Genomic DNA, 15,997 nt, shown 5'->3' with positions numbered 1-15,997 from the left:
CTACCAATGAGTTAGCTGAACTTTACCGAGCCTATAATGTGTATATAATTTCAACTGTCGAGAGTTGTACAGGCAGCTGCGAGTGTGAAACAAAACATAGGGAGAGGGAAAGAATGGCACATTCATGTGTAAAACTAAGAATCACGCGCACAGAGCAGCCACCATGTGCCCGTGCCTGTGCGTGCGCTGGAGGGCAGAAAAGCTCTCGCAGGTAAACTCCTCTAAAAGTTCATTTCTGCTCACTCAAATGAAACTGACTTTTGACATTGTGGAGGCGGATACCAATGGAGGCACTGGCCCTGACCGTAATAAATACCTGGAATGCATACAAATTACAGTAGTTTACTTTTCGTAGCCGGTTCATGCGGTCTGGTTTGATCTTGCTAGGCCATCTCAGTGTCTCGACAGCTGACTCAGTAGTTTTTCCATCCACCTGCGCACTGCTTCCTGATACTCCTCACTGCCATCCGTGTGCAGGTGCCAGAATTTACCCAGGAAGTGGCATTCTTCATGTGAAAGCTCTGCTCAAGATCCTGGCTCTCTTTAGCCTTTTCCAATCTCCTCTGAATCTTACGAACTTTGCTCCCAGACCTCCAGTGCCTTCATTGGCCCTCTAGCACCACTTTGGAGTCAAGAAGGGTACCTTCCCACCAACCATCTATCCTTTCCATTGCAGTCTGATTGAATTTGGCTGGCGCTGTCTTGCACTCAGACTTGTCTCAGACTTGGCCATTGGTTTTGCCAAATATTCTAGTTGGTCTCGACCTTCTAGAATGGGCGTTGACATTGGTTACCTTGTATACGCCTGGCTGCATCATATGAGGAGGCATTGTTCATTTTCATTTAGGCCACAGACACACATGTTGTCGACCACTTTGTAGTATGGATTCTTCAGGTCAAGTAATAATAAATTCAGTGGCGTAACGAGCCAACACCGGGCCCTTATGTAGGATTATCAAGGTGGGCCGCCCTACTACAGCACATGATGATGCAATGTCCACGAGTAAGCTACCATGAAAAGGACAGGATAGGATCAAAGAAACACAGCATATAAGAGAGGAGATGACAAAATCAGGAGTAGCCTACGCGCACCACAACAACAAAAAAACACTGCTGGTGATGGCGCACCATAACACATGAAAAAACACTGCTGGTGAAAGGATGCAGATGAAGCATTGAACAAGCTGTTGCCTGCAAGAGAGAGAGTAATAGGGGCAGAAAAATAATAGAAACACAACTATAAGAACACCAAAGGCTTGTACTACAAAGGAAGATTTGGCGTTAACGAGGTAACTTCAAGTTCAACCCAGGGTTTTGAGTATCACGACGGTGTATTACTTACTGGGTTAATTTGCCGTGGTAACTTATGCTGAACACCTAACCTGCTCAGGACCTGGCTTTTAAAGGGAAAGGGAGAGGACACTCTGATTGTTTTTTTGCATGTTACGCCCAAAACACACCTATAAATTACTGAAGACAATAAGTACAACCCTTTTAAACCATGCGCCTGGAACCTTTTTTTTTTTATTTTTTCCGCCGTCAAACTAGCAAAAGAGGACTGGGACATGCCCTAAACGCACCTGCGCCATGCGCTTCACACCGTGCGCTTAGATCGTTAAAATAGGGACCTATATGTCTGGGCTTCATCTCATGTTGCTAAAATTTCCTCCTCGACTCCTACACTTGCCTTCCTTCCTCTTAGTACATCCCACCGAAGAGGCGCGGGAGAGACGCGAGGAAATCATGGGAGGAGAGAGGATGAGCTGTCCTTTCTGAAGCGTTCCGTGAATACGTTGGCTGTAATGGCGGAGTTAGAAACTCCTTCAGCTGCACGGCTTCCAGGAAGGCTGCTCTTGTGTATCCTCGCCCAATTAGTCCATGGGCTGGAACCAGATATTGGTACCATCTGGGTGGGCATACCTATACTAAATTGTTTGTGGTTAATATAAGTTAATTATAATATGATAACTTTTCCACAGGCCCAGCTTTTTATACTTTTTTTTAGAATTAGTAATTTTCCTACTTTTATGTATTAGAATTATTTTTTAAAAATACACAAAACGTCCAGTACCGTAATAACAGTGATCTAATATTAATCCCAAGCAAACTAAAATATATTGTACATATTAATAGGCATAATAAAGTCGATATCTTTGAATTGAACATTGTTTTGAGATGTAAAAAATATAAAATACCACGTGTATTGTCGACTCTACACTGTCTACTATTGGAAAGTCATAAAATGTACGGACGATTGGTTCTTAATTTTTGTATAATATATTTGAATTAGTTTTGTTATCAGGTTCATGTGGAATGTATTATGTTTCAGCTTTGTAACACAAGAAAAGAAGAAACGTTGAATTTCAGGAAAATATTAACACATATGCCCAGAAACCCCATTATATTCCAAAATCTGTGTTTATATTGGTCACAACCTTCATTGCTATTCGGTCTCAGGTGTAATGGAGGGCAGAAAGTATAACAGAGCCGTCAAGCTGCACAAGATAGTCTACGAAGCACTTGCGCCTTGCCTGGAGAGGCTTCCTACCATGGCTAGAGGTCAAACACCCGACACAGCTCCCTCAGCTGGAGGAAGCCCTGGAGAGCATTGCCAGCTTCAGCGACGATATCAGACAGGAGGCATTCACCAAGCTTCTTGATAATGCAGCATGTGCCCGCACCATGCAACTGTTCCAAGTCTACCTCGAATCTCTGCGAAACCAGCATAACCTTTCATCCTTCTGGATGTCCTACATTGACATAACAGAGATCATGCTTGGATTGAGAAGGCAACTGGATGCTGCATCTTGCATGCATCCGAGAAATGATTCCCTGGTGCTTCGCTTATGACAAGCTCAACTACGCCCGCTTCCTGCCCTACTACTATGCCATGATGAAGCAACTGCCTCTTGACCACCCAGATGTCCATGAGCACTTCTCATGAGGAGGCTTCTCTGTCCAGATTGGCTGCCGAAGCCCCTTTGGGCGTATACCAGTCGACCAGACCATTGAGGAGACCGCTACAAGAAGACAGCATAGATCAAAAATGCTGAGAGGGTTAAGAGAGGCACAGACACAGGAATTCAGTTCAAGAACATTGTGTCAGGCCACAAGATCCAGCAGTGGAGGAGACTGCTCTCCAGTGCTACCAACAAGACAAGCCCTACTTGGTTGAAGAATGGAAAGAGCCCAAACACAGAGAGAAGCTCCAAGACAAGACTCTGTACCTCACATGGGGCGAATACTGCTTCAAGATGGATAAAGAGCACTGGGAAGAGGCAACAGAGCTGAAATCATCACAGGAGGAAGCGGATACGCGCATGCTTTTGCATGCTCTTCATGCAGCAGAGTCAGGCTACAAAGCGGTGATCATCACCGCTGACGACACAGATGTTCTGGTTCTGGGTGTGGCCTTCAGCAGAGATATCCCATGCCCACTGTTCCAGAAGAGCGGCACCCAGAACAGAATGAGGTTCATGGACGTATCCAAATTGCGCCAGTCTCTCGGCAGCAGTTCCGCAGATGCCCTGCTCAGCATGCATGCCTTCACTGGCTGCGACACGGTCAGTGCATTTGCAGGACGTGGCAAAGTGGGTGCCCTGAAACAGGAAGATTGCCGAGAAGCCTTCCTGGAGCTCGGTCGGTCATGGGCTGTGTCTGATGAGCTGTTCGAGAAGCTGCAGGCAACCACCTGTAAGATGTATGTGCCATCAACCAGCACTGCAGAGGTCAACGCTCTTCGCTACCAACTATTCTGTGTCAGGCGAGGAGAGGTTGAATCCAGCCAGCTTCCTCTATGCAAAGATTGCCTCCTCATGCACGCCATCCGAGCCAACTACCAGGTTGCTATCTGGAGGCAGTCTCTGCAAACCATGCCGGCTGTGCCGAGTCTCATGGAGCATGGGTGGAACACAGATGAAGACGGGCAGCTGACAATCCAGTGGATGCGAGGCACCCCAGCACCTGATGCCGTCCTGCAGCTATTATCCTGCAAGTGCACCAGGTCATGCAAGCTACTTGAATGCACGTGCCTCTGAGGTGCACCAACCTGTGCAAGCTGCAAACCTGTACTAATCAACCTTGAGAGGAGGAGCCCGCTCCACTGCTGTCAGAGTCTGATACCGAAGATGATGATGACTAGTACTTTATTGAAATTTTGTGATGATTTTGTAATGACCGTTGTTTTCACCATACATTAAACATTGTGGTTTTTCTAATCTTTGACTGGCTCATCAATCATCGTCTCAATGCTTTTTCATGATATTGTGGTATTGCGGTTTGACATGCTAATACTCCCAAATTTAGCCATGTTTTTTGGAATTATTGCCTTTATCTCATTATTTCACTAATTTAGAACCTACTTTATTCATGATGAATGAACCACTTGATAAATTATCAACTGGATGAACCAGATTATTTCCATGGAAGGTACTTTTACTATTTCTTTCACTGACAGGGGTCAGTCACTTCAAACAGTCATAACCACTACTAAGCTGCCAGTTGGCAAGGGTTATCATGTCAAAACATTATCTAAGGGTGCATAGGATGTAAAAAATCGCAACTAGAATTTGCCCACCCAGATGGTACCAATACGTGAAATTTTGGGTCTTGGCCCAAGGACTAAATAGCTCCTTGGTGCTCGGTCCTCGGTCCTCTGGGCAGAATAAGAGCTTTGAGACGGCCTTCACTGAGGAAGGACAGAACAACTTCGGTTTCAGCCGAGGACCGAGGAGTCGAGGAGCTATCAAATAAGGGTGATGAGATACAGCCCTTGCTTCATCGTGACATTGAGCTGCCTGCTGATCCTCCTTCCCGTTAGACAGATTGGAGGAATGTGCAGCAGCAGCTCCAGACATATCGAGTTAAACACTACCACACAGGCCAGAGGACTGTGTTTACAGTGTGTCACTTCTTGACATCACAAAATTCACACTATGATTGTCTACTATAACTACTATAACTCCTGAAACACAGGACGGAAACAAAAAACAATGGTCGGGAGAGAGCTGAGATGGTGGAGGGGCCTCCTCCGCCTGGGGACCCCTGGATATGAGGTCCCTCAGCGTGGCGACAGAGGAGTCTGTGAGTTTCCTCCTGTATCTCGCTGTCCCCCACTGAATACCTTCATTAAAAGATGCCTGTGTGAATGGTGGAAGGTCCTGCAGTTGTGTGGAAATGACTGTCGTGGTGATCCCTAAGTATGTTCATGTTATTGTGCATCCATGTGTCTGTGTTGAGTTTAACCAGTTCTAATGTATTATTGTTAGGTGAAGAGGGTTTGATGAAAGATGGAAGCCTATTAATTTGTCTCATCATTCCCTGTGGGAAGGTGCTTATGTGTAGTGTTTTATTTATGATTTCTGAGTGGTGGATGGCCTGTAGAAGTTTGAAATATGTTTTGGTGTGGAGGTAATTATGGTGGACTGTAATGTTTGGAGGCTGGCTGTTGATCCCCCGGGGGAAGGGCAGAAGAGGAGCGATGGTTTGCCTCCCTCTCAGCCCCACCCCCTGGGGCCAACGGCAGCGGTGTGAACCTGTTTTGTATTGTTATTGGCATAGTTGCCACAAAACTGCAGGACAGTCCCAGCCGACAAAAACAGAAAAATTTAAAATGGCTGACCAGGCCCGCAGAGAAGAAAGAAGAAAGCGACCACCTGTAGATAAAAATAGTTAAAAGTCAAATAAAAAGGATGTTCAAATAGGCCCAACAAACCTTCAGTAAAGGAAAATACAGAGGAATAAAAAGAGAGGGGGATTAAGAAAGTAAAGAGAAAAGTAAAAGGAAGGTAGGCTCCTTTAAAGCTGTTAAGTAAAAGGTTACAGTGGGGTTAAAAGAACTTTAAACTCACAGGTTTGGAGACCTTGTGGCTGCTTAGGCCGTTGCCCGAAAGAAAGGGGCCCTCTTTGGGGACCCCCTGGGTCCACACAGTCTCCAAGTTATTAAACGCTGCACTAAAAGTTGATAAATGCCATCCTGTATAGGTGGGGAGTTAAGTAGTCTTCAGTGTGCACACACAACAAGTTCAGCTGACTCACCCCTCAGTTCTCCTGGCTGGCTGGCTTGTTAAAACAATCCTCCATTAAAATTAGCTGTTGCAGGTTAAAATCCTCCTGTGAGATTAAAAGCAGTCACAGCTTTAAAAAAGGGGTTAAAATCCACATTAATAACATGCCAGAAAAATGTTGTAAACCATCACACCATCACAGCCCCGACCTGCACCGGACTAAGACGCGAGGAAGGGAAGCAAGTGAAGGAAACGTGAATGCAATTTAAGGACCTGAGATGTACCCATAGTGTGCTCTTTAGTGAAAACAGGTCATCATTAGCACTTTCAGCAGCGAGTGTGTGGATTCTGACAAGAGGAGGGAGGAGTCTTTAACCCTTGTGTTGTCTTCCCCGTTGACCATGCAACGTTTTGTTTTTTTGCATCAAAATTTAAAAATTTTAAACTTTTTTTTTCAATGTTTTGGTCGTCTTTTTCAACACTTCTGTCGCTTTTTTGTCTACGCTTTTTTTTTCAACTTTTTGCCACTTTTTCCGAAGTTTTTGAAGCTTTTTCTGACATATTTGTCACTTTTTTCAACGTTCTTTTATCTTTTTTTTTTTCAAATGCTTTTGAATTGAAATGAAACAACCAAATTCAATGAAAGTAGTGACCTGATCATATGAAAGTCTCTAGTGACGTGATGATGGCAGCAGACTCTGGCCGCTACACTGTACTTGATTTTTGACACTGTGGATCACAGTATACTGATCAATCGGCTTCATAATGAGATGGGACTATCAGGATCTGTCCAGTGGTTCTCTTCTTATATTCATGACAGAACCTTTAGGGCCCTATTTTAACGATCTGAAAGGCAAGTATGAAACGCAGAACGCAAGTAGCTTTGAGGGCGGATCTTGGGCGCTGGCACTATGATACCGGCGGGATAAATGAGTCTTGCGTCCGAAGCAAATCTAAAATGGGTAGGTCTGAAGTAGCTAGGTGTGGTTTGGGCGAAACATGAAAATAACCAATCAGAGCGTCATCTCACTTTCCCTTTAAGAGTAGGCGCACTTGTTCCATGGCGGATTGCTATTATTACAGCGGATTTGCCTGGCGAACGCCAGCGGGAGCTGTCCGGGATGCGGCAAAGTAATAAATGCCCGTCTTGATCGTTTGGCGATGTTGCTGAAGCTTCTCGGGCGCATATCCTCAAGTCTGGAGAGGATTGCTGCAGCCATGGAGCGTGGGCCTCCAAACGCACCACCTGCTCCTGTTGTGCCCCTTCCTCCTCCCCCCACTCCATCTCCGTCCACCCGCTCCACCAGGAGCGCATTGCGCATTGCCACTCCCGGACCAGATTCCGCGAGTGTCCAATCCCACCGTAGTTCAACATCACGTCTCTTTCAGTCCTCTAATATTTCCTCATTCATGTCATCAACACATCCATGATTCATGGAAATGTTGTGTAAAACACAACAAGCCACAAAGAATGCTGCGACTTTTTGAGGACTGTACTGGACGTTGTGCACACACTACATTATGGCCAAGCATGCGCCCCTAAAATAGCATCTGAATAACACGCTACTGACTTTAGACTAGCGCCACTGACTTTAGACCAGGTTTTTCCTGGTCAGTGGTGAAATTGTTTTCTGAAACTTTAAAATAGCATCAAGGAACGTTTGCGCCTGAACACACCTCCTCTTTTCACTGAACCGCCCCCGGGAGCGCAAATACATTCCCTAATTTACCGACGTGCGTCTTTGGAGGGAAAAGTCCACTGTGCGTCGGGTGCAAAATAGGAATGATACATGCGTCGGTGTACAAATGCAATTGCGCTGAGTGCAAGATAGGGCCCTTAATGTTGCTGTAAACAATGTACAGTCTGATGTGACCAATTTGTCCTGCGGAGTGGCACAAGGGTCAGTTTTGGGTACTAACTACTTTGGGTGTTTTTACTGTACATTTTGCCACTTGGTCAAATTATTGGTTGTTTCAAGGATGTTTCATATCATTTCTATGCCGACGATGTCCAGTTGTATTGTTCTTTTAATGATGCTGAGTTCCATCGTTTGTCTCTGTTCCTAGAGTGTGTGTCCTCCATCAAAGACTGGCTGGCCACTAACTACTTGCAGATAAATTCAAACAAGACTGAAACGCTGATCTTTGCTCCAGACCATAAGATCCCGCTGATCAAACAGCACCTTGGCCCTCTGGCCCCTCTGTCAAATCCAGCCTCCTGGGGGTTGTGTTTGACCAGGCCATGTCTTTGGAGACACACTCAAAACAGCTCGTCCGAAATTGCTTTTATCATCTTAGGAACATCTATAAAATTTGCAAATTGTTGTCAAAGAAGGATCTGAAAATGATAATTTAAGTTTTCATATCAACAAGACTTGACTACTGCAACTCTGTTTTTACCTGTCTGAATAAGTCTGCTCTGAACAAACTGCAAATTGTTCAAAATTCTGCTGCTAGACTTTTAACAGGTGCCCCTCGAAGGTCTCATATCACTCCAGTCTTGTCGGCTCTCCATTGTCTCCCTGTAAAATTCAAGATTGATTTCAAGATTTTAGTACTGACTTTCAGAACCTTAAACGGTCAGGCCCCACAGTACATCCTGGACCTTTTGAAGCCGTATATCTCTAGCCGGACTCTTCGGTCCTCTGGCCAGAACCTGCTTGTAGTCCCTAAGACTCATTATAATACCCGAAGGGACCTGTCTTTTCAGTCTGTTGCTCCCAGACTGTGGAACGCCCTGCCCCTGTCATGTGTCTGGCAGACTCTGTTGTCTCTTTTTAAAAGGATCTGAAAACATATTTATGTAGGACAGCTTTTGGTGGATAGGTTTTCACTAGTGTCACTTTAGTTTTACATATGTATATACATTTTTATATTGTTTGTTTTACCTATTCTTTTGTACAGCACTTTGTGATTTTATCTGTGAAAAGCACTTTATACATACATTTACTTACTTACTTACTTACTTACAACACTGAACACTTTAACACCCCTCTGAACACTGACCAGGAAAAACCTAGTTTAAAGTCAGTGACGCGTTATTCAGATGCTATTTTAAGGGCGCATGCTTGGCCATAATGTAGTGTGCGCACAAAGCGCATACACATTGCTTCTCTCATCTATACAGACGAAGCAGTTCCTATTTATGCAAAGCATATATAAATACAAGGAAAAATATTACCACACAAGGGAAATCATTATGGTGTCCATGAAGATGTGAAAAAGATAGGCATAAATCTAGTATACACATTTACCCAAATTATTCAGGCTAATTGATGACGGATCAAACTAACCTGTTTGACCAATAGTGGCAAGACACATAGGTATATAAGGACACCTGACAAAGTGGTCTGTCCGTCAAGAACCAGGAAACAAAGTTCTGAAGACTGCGAAATCCCCTTTGCTGTCATGTAAGTTTATAACAAATCGTACACTTCATCTTACCAGTTAAGTTGCGCTTGCTCATAAGTTTTGTATTGCACAGTGAGATGGAGTACGTCTTGGGACAGAGAATAAGACGCAGGAGGGAGAGGATCTACCAGCCCAGACAAACCTATCTCTCCCTCAGTGAGGACGAATGTAGGCGTAAGCTACGTCTGACCCGTCAGGCTGTGACAGATGACTGCCATCTCCTGGCAGATGAACTGATGCACCCTGTCCATATGCCTTCCCCGTTGCAGTAAAGGTTACAGCGGCACTGCATTTCTATGCGTCTGGGTCGTTCCAGCACCCCCTGAGCTCCATTGGAGGCATTTCCCAATCTGCCATAAGTTCGGCTATACATGCAGTTACATCAGGTCTAGTCCGACATGCTGGGGAATACATCCATTTCCCCGTCACACCTGACAGCCAGGAAAGAGCGATGCAGGCGTTTTGAGCGAAGTATGGGTTCCCTGGCGTCCTTGGTGCTATAGACTGCACCCATGTGAAGCTACGTGCCCCATCAGAAAACGCACTGATATACATCAACCGCAAGGGAACCCATTCGATCAACATTCAAGTGATATGCAACGCTACTTGTAAAATCACGCATGTTTTTGCGAATTACCGTGGCTCAAGCCACGAATCATTTATACTGGCAAACTCTGCCATTCCTGCCATCTTCGAGGGGAATCCCTCCTTGGATGGGTGGCTGTTAGGGGACAACGGCTATCCGTTAAAGACATGGCTGATGACACCATTTATCATGCCAGCAACAGGGAGTGAAATGCTATATAATCGGAAACACAGACAAACACGCAGTGTAATTGAACAAACATTCGGCATACTGAAAATGTGCTTCAGGTGTTTGGATAGGTCAGGAGGCACTTTACAGTACAGTCCTCAAAAAGTTGAGCATTCTTTGTGGTGTGTTGTGTTTTACACAACATTTCCATGAATCATGGATGTGTTGATGACATAAATGAGGAAATATTAGAGGACTTAAGGAGACGAGATGTTGAACTGCATGTGCCGATGCCACTTAACCCAAATGCCCCAGCAGCAGCCGCACGGGAGAGGAGAGCGTATCTGACAGAAGAGCTACATCGTCCATAGTGAGGTAAGCAAAGTAATCTTGGTCTAATGTTAGACTACATTGCTAAAATATGCATTCATAACTTCGTGATTCAGTGAGAGTGAGCCCAAAACATCGGAAAGTATGTCTTTATGACATTTCTTTATTTACATTTTGTCAAAAATCAATAGCAAACTGTAACTGAACAAAACAATAAAAAAGATGGAAAATCAAAAGTTGAGAAGATTTAAACAGAATAACTACTTATTTTTCCCTCCTCTCATCATAGGCATGCAACGCGCGCCACGGCAGGATTGGACACGCAAGGAGTGGCAATGCGCGATTTGCTCCTGGTGGAGAAGGAAGTGGCACAACAGGAGGAGGAAGGGGCACAAAAGGAGGAGGAGGTGGTGCATTTAAAGGCCCACACTCCATGGCTGCAGCAATCCTCTCCAGACTTGAGGAGATGCGCCCAAGAGGCCGCAGCAACATCGCCACACGGTCAAGACGGGCGTTTATGCTCTGCCACATCCCAGACAGCTCCCGCTCCAGCATGTCAAACCCGGTTTGCTGGAGCTGCAGGAAAGGGTGGTCCTCCAGTCGGATGATGCTGCGGCGTGTAGTGGGTTTGGTTTCTCTGCACCTTGGTGGTTGCGCTGCTCCCTCCTCAGCTGGCCCGTGCGCACTGCTCCCGAGGCCAGGGTCTTCTTCCTGCTAAGCTGCGTTACATTGTTTTGATTTATTGTAGGCGGTTATTTATTTTTGCTGTGTGTATTTATTTCATGTCAATAATGATTAAAAAAAATTTCATGACAAAACTCTTTGTATGAGAGCTAGATTTATAAGTGTACCTTGGGGTTGAACAGCTGTATTGGGTTGGGTGCCTATTTCCAAGCCTCCAAATCCCTGAACGCTTTCAGCGGTGAGGGTGGACGCAGTGATGTCCTCTGCTGGTGTCAGGTCCTGAGTAGAGGCAGATCCACCTCCAGTTGTACTGCGTGTCCGTTTGTTGCCAGCAAGCTTGGACTTCCCCCGTCTTCTGACATTGTTGTAGCGCTTGCGGCACTGGTGCAATGTCCTAGGGAAGCCAGCCGTGGAAACAATTGTGGCAATTTCTTCCCACGCCTGTTTAACGGAAGCTAATTTGGGTGGGTTTCTCCCATCCCCATACAATGTCACTTCTCTTTCTTTTACTGCCCTGACGAGAACGTCAGTCTCCTCAGCTGCGAACCGCTCCTGGCGTGCGCCAGGCAAATCCGCCATCATAATAGCAATCCGCCATGGAACAAGCGCGCCTATTCTTAAAGGGAATGTGAGATGATGCTCCGATTGGTTTATTGCACGTTACGTCCAAACCACACCTAGCTACTTCAGACCAACCCATTTTAGATTTGCGTTGGGCGCAAGAGTCATTTGTCCCGCCGGCATAATAGCAACAGCGCCCAGGACCCGCCCACAAAGCTACTTGCGTTTCACGTTTTATAGTTACGTTTCAGGTCGTTAAATAGGGCCCTCAGTGTCCTTATGTAATGTTTTGCTCAGTTGCTATGGCCCCGTCCGTACATTTTGTTGCACTCCGGCAGCACATCACCCCTAACCCTAACCCTCTTAACCTGCTAAATCATCCACTTTATTCACCAGCCAGTCTCTATTTGCTGCTGAGCAGCACCAAAGTCTTTGGTTCAGTAGGGTTTTAAGGCCCTGACTCACCAACCTGATAATCGGCCATCGGACAGTCTGGCGAAGTCAGTGACTCGAGTCGGTTTGGTGTGTTCCGTGCCGCCATCTGTCGGGGGGCCGTCGGCCTTCATTTTGGCCGACTTGACTTGCTGGGTCGGAGGGCGGGCAGTTGGACTCAATGACCAATCTGATTGGTGGAGTGCTAATCCGGAAATTGCGAGCGGGATGAGTGATGAACACCTCTCAAAATCGGACAAAAATCTTTTTAAGTGACATTTGTTGATCTGAAATGAAGACAGTTTCAGCAACTGAATTTCTTGCTTAAAATGTTTTCAGAAGAGTTTTTTTCGTAAAACAAGAGATCTTATTTCGAACAAGCCGCCATTATTGGTCAGCTGGAGAAGCCAGACCCACATGACGCGCAGAACGTATGCTGAAGTCACTGTCGCTTCAGTGTGTTCTGAGGCACTTTTTGGACCTTGGGGAGGAGTGGTGGAATAAAACGTATAACGAATAACGAAGTACAAATACTTTGTTACTGTACTTAAGTACATTTTTCACGTATCTGTTCTTTACTTAAGTACAATGAATTGTGAATACTTTTGACTTTTACTTTGTGAAATTTGCAGCAATTATCTATACTTTCTACTCCAGTACAGTTCTACAACGTTCCTTTATATTTTCTGATCAGATTTTCCCCCTGCGTCTTCCTGACCATCACACGTTTGCAGTCCACAGGGAAGCCTTCAGCAGCAGCCGTCCAGCTCCTGGTGCTGCTCGAGATATTACCAATCCCACTATGGCCACACCAAGACCCGCCCTTCAATAGCATTTATTGGCCAGGCGCATATCGCTCCCATTAACTGCTGCTGATCCCGATACTCTGCTTGGTCATATGTGAAGCATCTGTTAACATAGGGTTAAATATGCAACCCATATATTTGACTAAAAAATACTCCTGGTCCTCCTCAGCTGTGAAGCCACGTACTTGTTGTCCAAGCCTGTGTGTTCTCGCTAAAAAAATGTGTGCAGCATTTACTGTCCAGTGGGAAATAATGCAAAGTCGAGCTTCATGCAGATCACCCTGATAGATAACCAGAATTGTGAGTCAGATTGTAAAGTGGGCCACAGGTGGTAAGCACAATTAAATTAACCTTAAAGTAACTTAATTAAAATGCCATGGCCCATACTGTTTTTTTTTGTTCATTATTAGAATATAGACATTAAGAGAATAAATCGTTATGCAAGTACTTTTACTTTTAATATTTAAAAGTACATATAAAATCAGGTACTTTTTACTTTTATTTAAGTAGGTTTGTCATCGTTGTACTTCTACCTTTATAAAGTAAATATGTCTCTGGTTATTTGTACTTTTACTTAAGTACTGAGATTCAGTACTTCCTCCACCACTGCTGCTGAGCTACAGCGAACTCTTTGGTACAGTGGGTTTTATGATGAGTGTCTGGCATCGTAAGGCATATTGGTGGTGGTAGAGTGTGGTCCCCCCCGAAGTACTTTGTGTGTCTATGATAAAGCGCTATATAAATGTATGGAATTATTATTATTGTTATTTTTTTATTATTATTATTATTATTATTATTATTATTATTATTATTATTATAATAATAATAATAATAATAATAATAGCTGTGAGAGTGAACAAAAACAGTAAAGGTTTTGGCCTTAAAACTAAAATACCAGTGAGTTAAAATCTCTCTGTAGATCTGAGAGAAGCTGCACAGTCGGGGGATAAAAAACAGTCCTGTTCAGTAATGATTACATCATATGTTAATGAGTTCATGCTGATGCTTGTTTGTCTTCACACCTCTGCTGGCAGTGACACCTCATTGGTCAAGATGTCATCATCTGACTAACATGTCATCATCTGACTAACCCATGCAGGTGTGAACAAACTTCCTGTCTAGTGGGGTTCAGCACACCACCTTTAGGAGCCACTAATGGGCTGCAAAACATATTTTATAGAGAGGCAAATTAAATTTCAGGGGACTTGTTGGGAACTGTTTGTGTCTCTGACGAGGCCCACTATACACAACAAAGTAAATGGTCATTTAGCCCATCACACACCGATCTATTGGGAGATGAGTTCTGGCACTTCAGTTTTAGCTCTGCTAATTAAGACACAAAAGCATACACACAAACGTTGCCTCATTTGCCAAATTACTGAAGACTTTGTTTTAATGCAGTTTTTATTTTTAATACCATATGATCGTAAAGAGTGCCTAAAGTTAACTTTTTTGGCCACCAGCCACACAGGCTGGGATTAGTGTCCCATTCGAAAATAATGACGTGTGAACAGAATGAACAAATGTACTGATTTAACACAAACCAATAGCTCTATCACATATATTTCACACACAACCGTGTTTAAAACTGCGTCAGTTAGGGTTTGATATGAAGACAGAAAATGCTCCTGTTCCATGCATTTGTTACTTCCAGGCTGGACTATTGTAATTCCCTACTGTCACGTTGCTCAAATAAGTCCCTTAAGACTCTTCAGCTGATCCAGAATGCTGCAGCGCATGGTCTGACAAGAACTAAGAAAAGAGATCATATTTCTTCTGTATTATCTTCTCTGCATTGGCATCCTGTAAAATTCAGGATTGACTTTAAAATCCTTCTCCTGACCTACAAAGCCCTAAATGGTCAAGCACCATCCTATCTAGAACAGCTCTTAGTATCTTATTGTCCCACTAGAGCACTGCGCTCCCAGAATGCAGAGTTACTTGTGGTTCCTAGAGTCTCTAAAAGTAGAATGGGAGCCAGAGCCTTCAGCTACCAGGCTCCGCTCCTGTGGAGCCAGCTCCCAGTCTAGGTTCGGGGGGCAGACACCATCAACACATTTAAGAGTAAACTGAAAACTCTCCTCTTTGATAAAGCTTATAGTTTTAGCTTATAGCTAAATAGCAGGTGGGCCTAACCCGGCCCAAATGATGTGAAGAGAAAACGCAAAAGTGGCATTGCGTTATCAATTTCTATTCCGCGTTTAGACGAGCATCACAACAAGTAATAAGTTCAAGAATGGGAACACATCAATTCCTTCAGTGATTCCTGTGTTGCTTGTAAATAAAGTTAATAATATGTCCTAATTTGATCTCACAGTGCTTATTGAAAAAAATAATGCAAAATTATCCATCTGCATTGATATCTTTACTTTATTTGATCAGGGACAATGCACAAAAAACAGTCTATAAAAGAAGAGATGTCATGTGCCAGGTTATAGCAGAAAATGCTAATTTCCCCCGCAGTCCCTGGACAGGTTGATGTTATACTTACAAAAATTCATAAAATATATGCACAATAATACATGAAAGCATTACTTCACTCACATCATAAAAACACTCTCCACTTCAGGAATCTATCACTCACTCACTCACAGTTTACATGATTTATATCACAGTCATTCAGTGCGTACAAATTTGCTTTGATAATAACCACTGTTTGGTCAGGCGTGTAAAAGTACTATAATTTGTGCATGAAATAATTTCGTTTGGAAGAGTGTTCCAAAGGCTTGCTGCTTTATAAGAAAACGATTGTTGACCATATGTGGTTCTACATCTTGGAACATTGCACTCTCCTCTGACTGTCGACCGCGTGGCTCTAGAGATTCTCTCCGAATTTAATGTGACAAATTTTCTCAAAGGGGGAGCAGTGATATTATGAATAATTTTAAATAGAGCAGAAATGTGATTATATTTAATTAGGTTTTTAAAACTCAAAATGTTACATTTATTTTGAACTTTAAAGTGATGATACTTGCGAGACTTTTTATCATGAATTTTTATGGCCCTTTTATATA

The sequence above is a fragment of the Perca flavescens genome, chromosome 11 (assembly GCF_004354835.1).
Source record: "Perca flavescens isolate YP-PL-M2 chromosome 11, PFLA_1.0, whole genome shotgun sequence".
NCBI lineage: Eukaryota > Metazoa > Chordata > Actinopteri > Perciformes > Percidae > Perca > Perca flavescens.
This window is presented reverse-complemented; position numbering follows the sequence as displayed.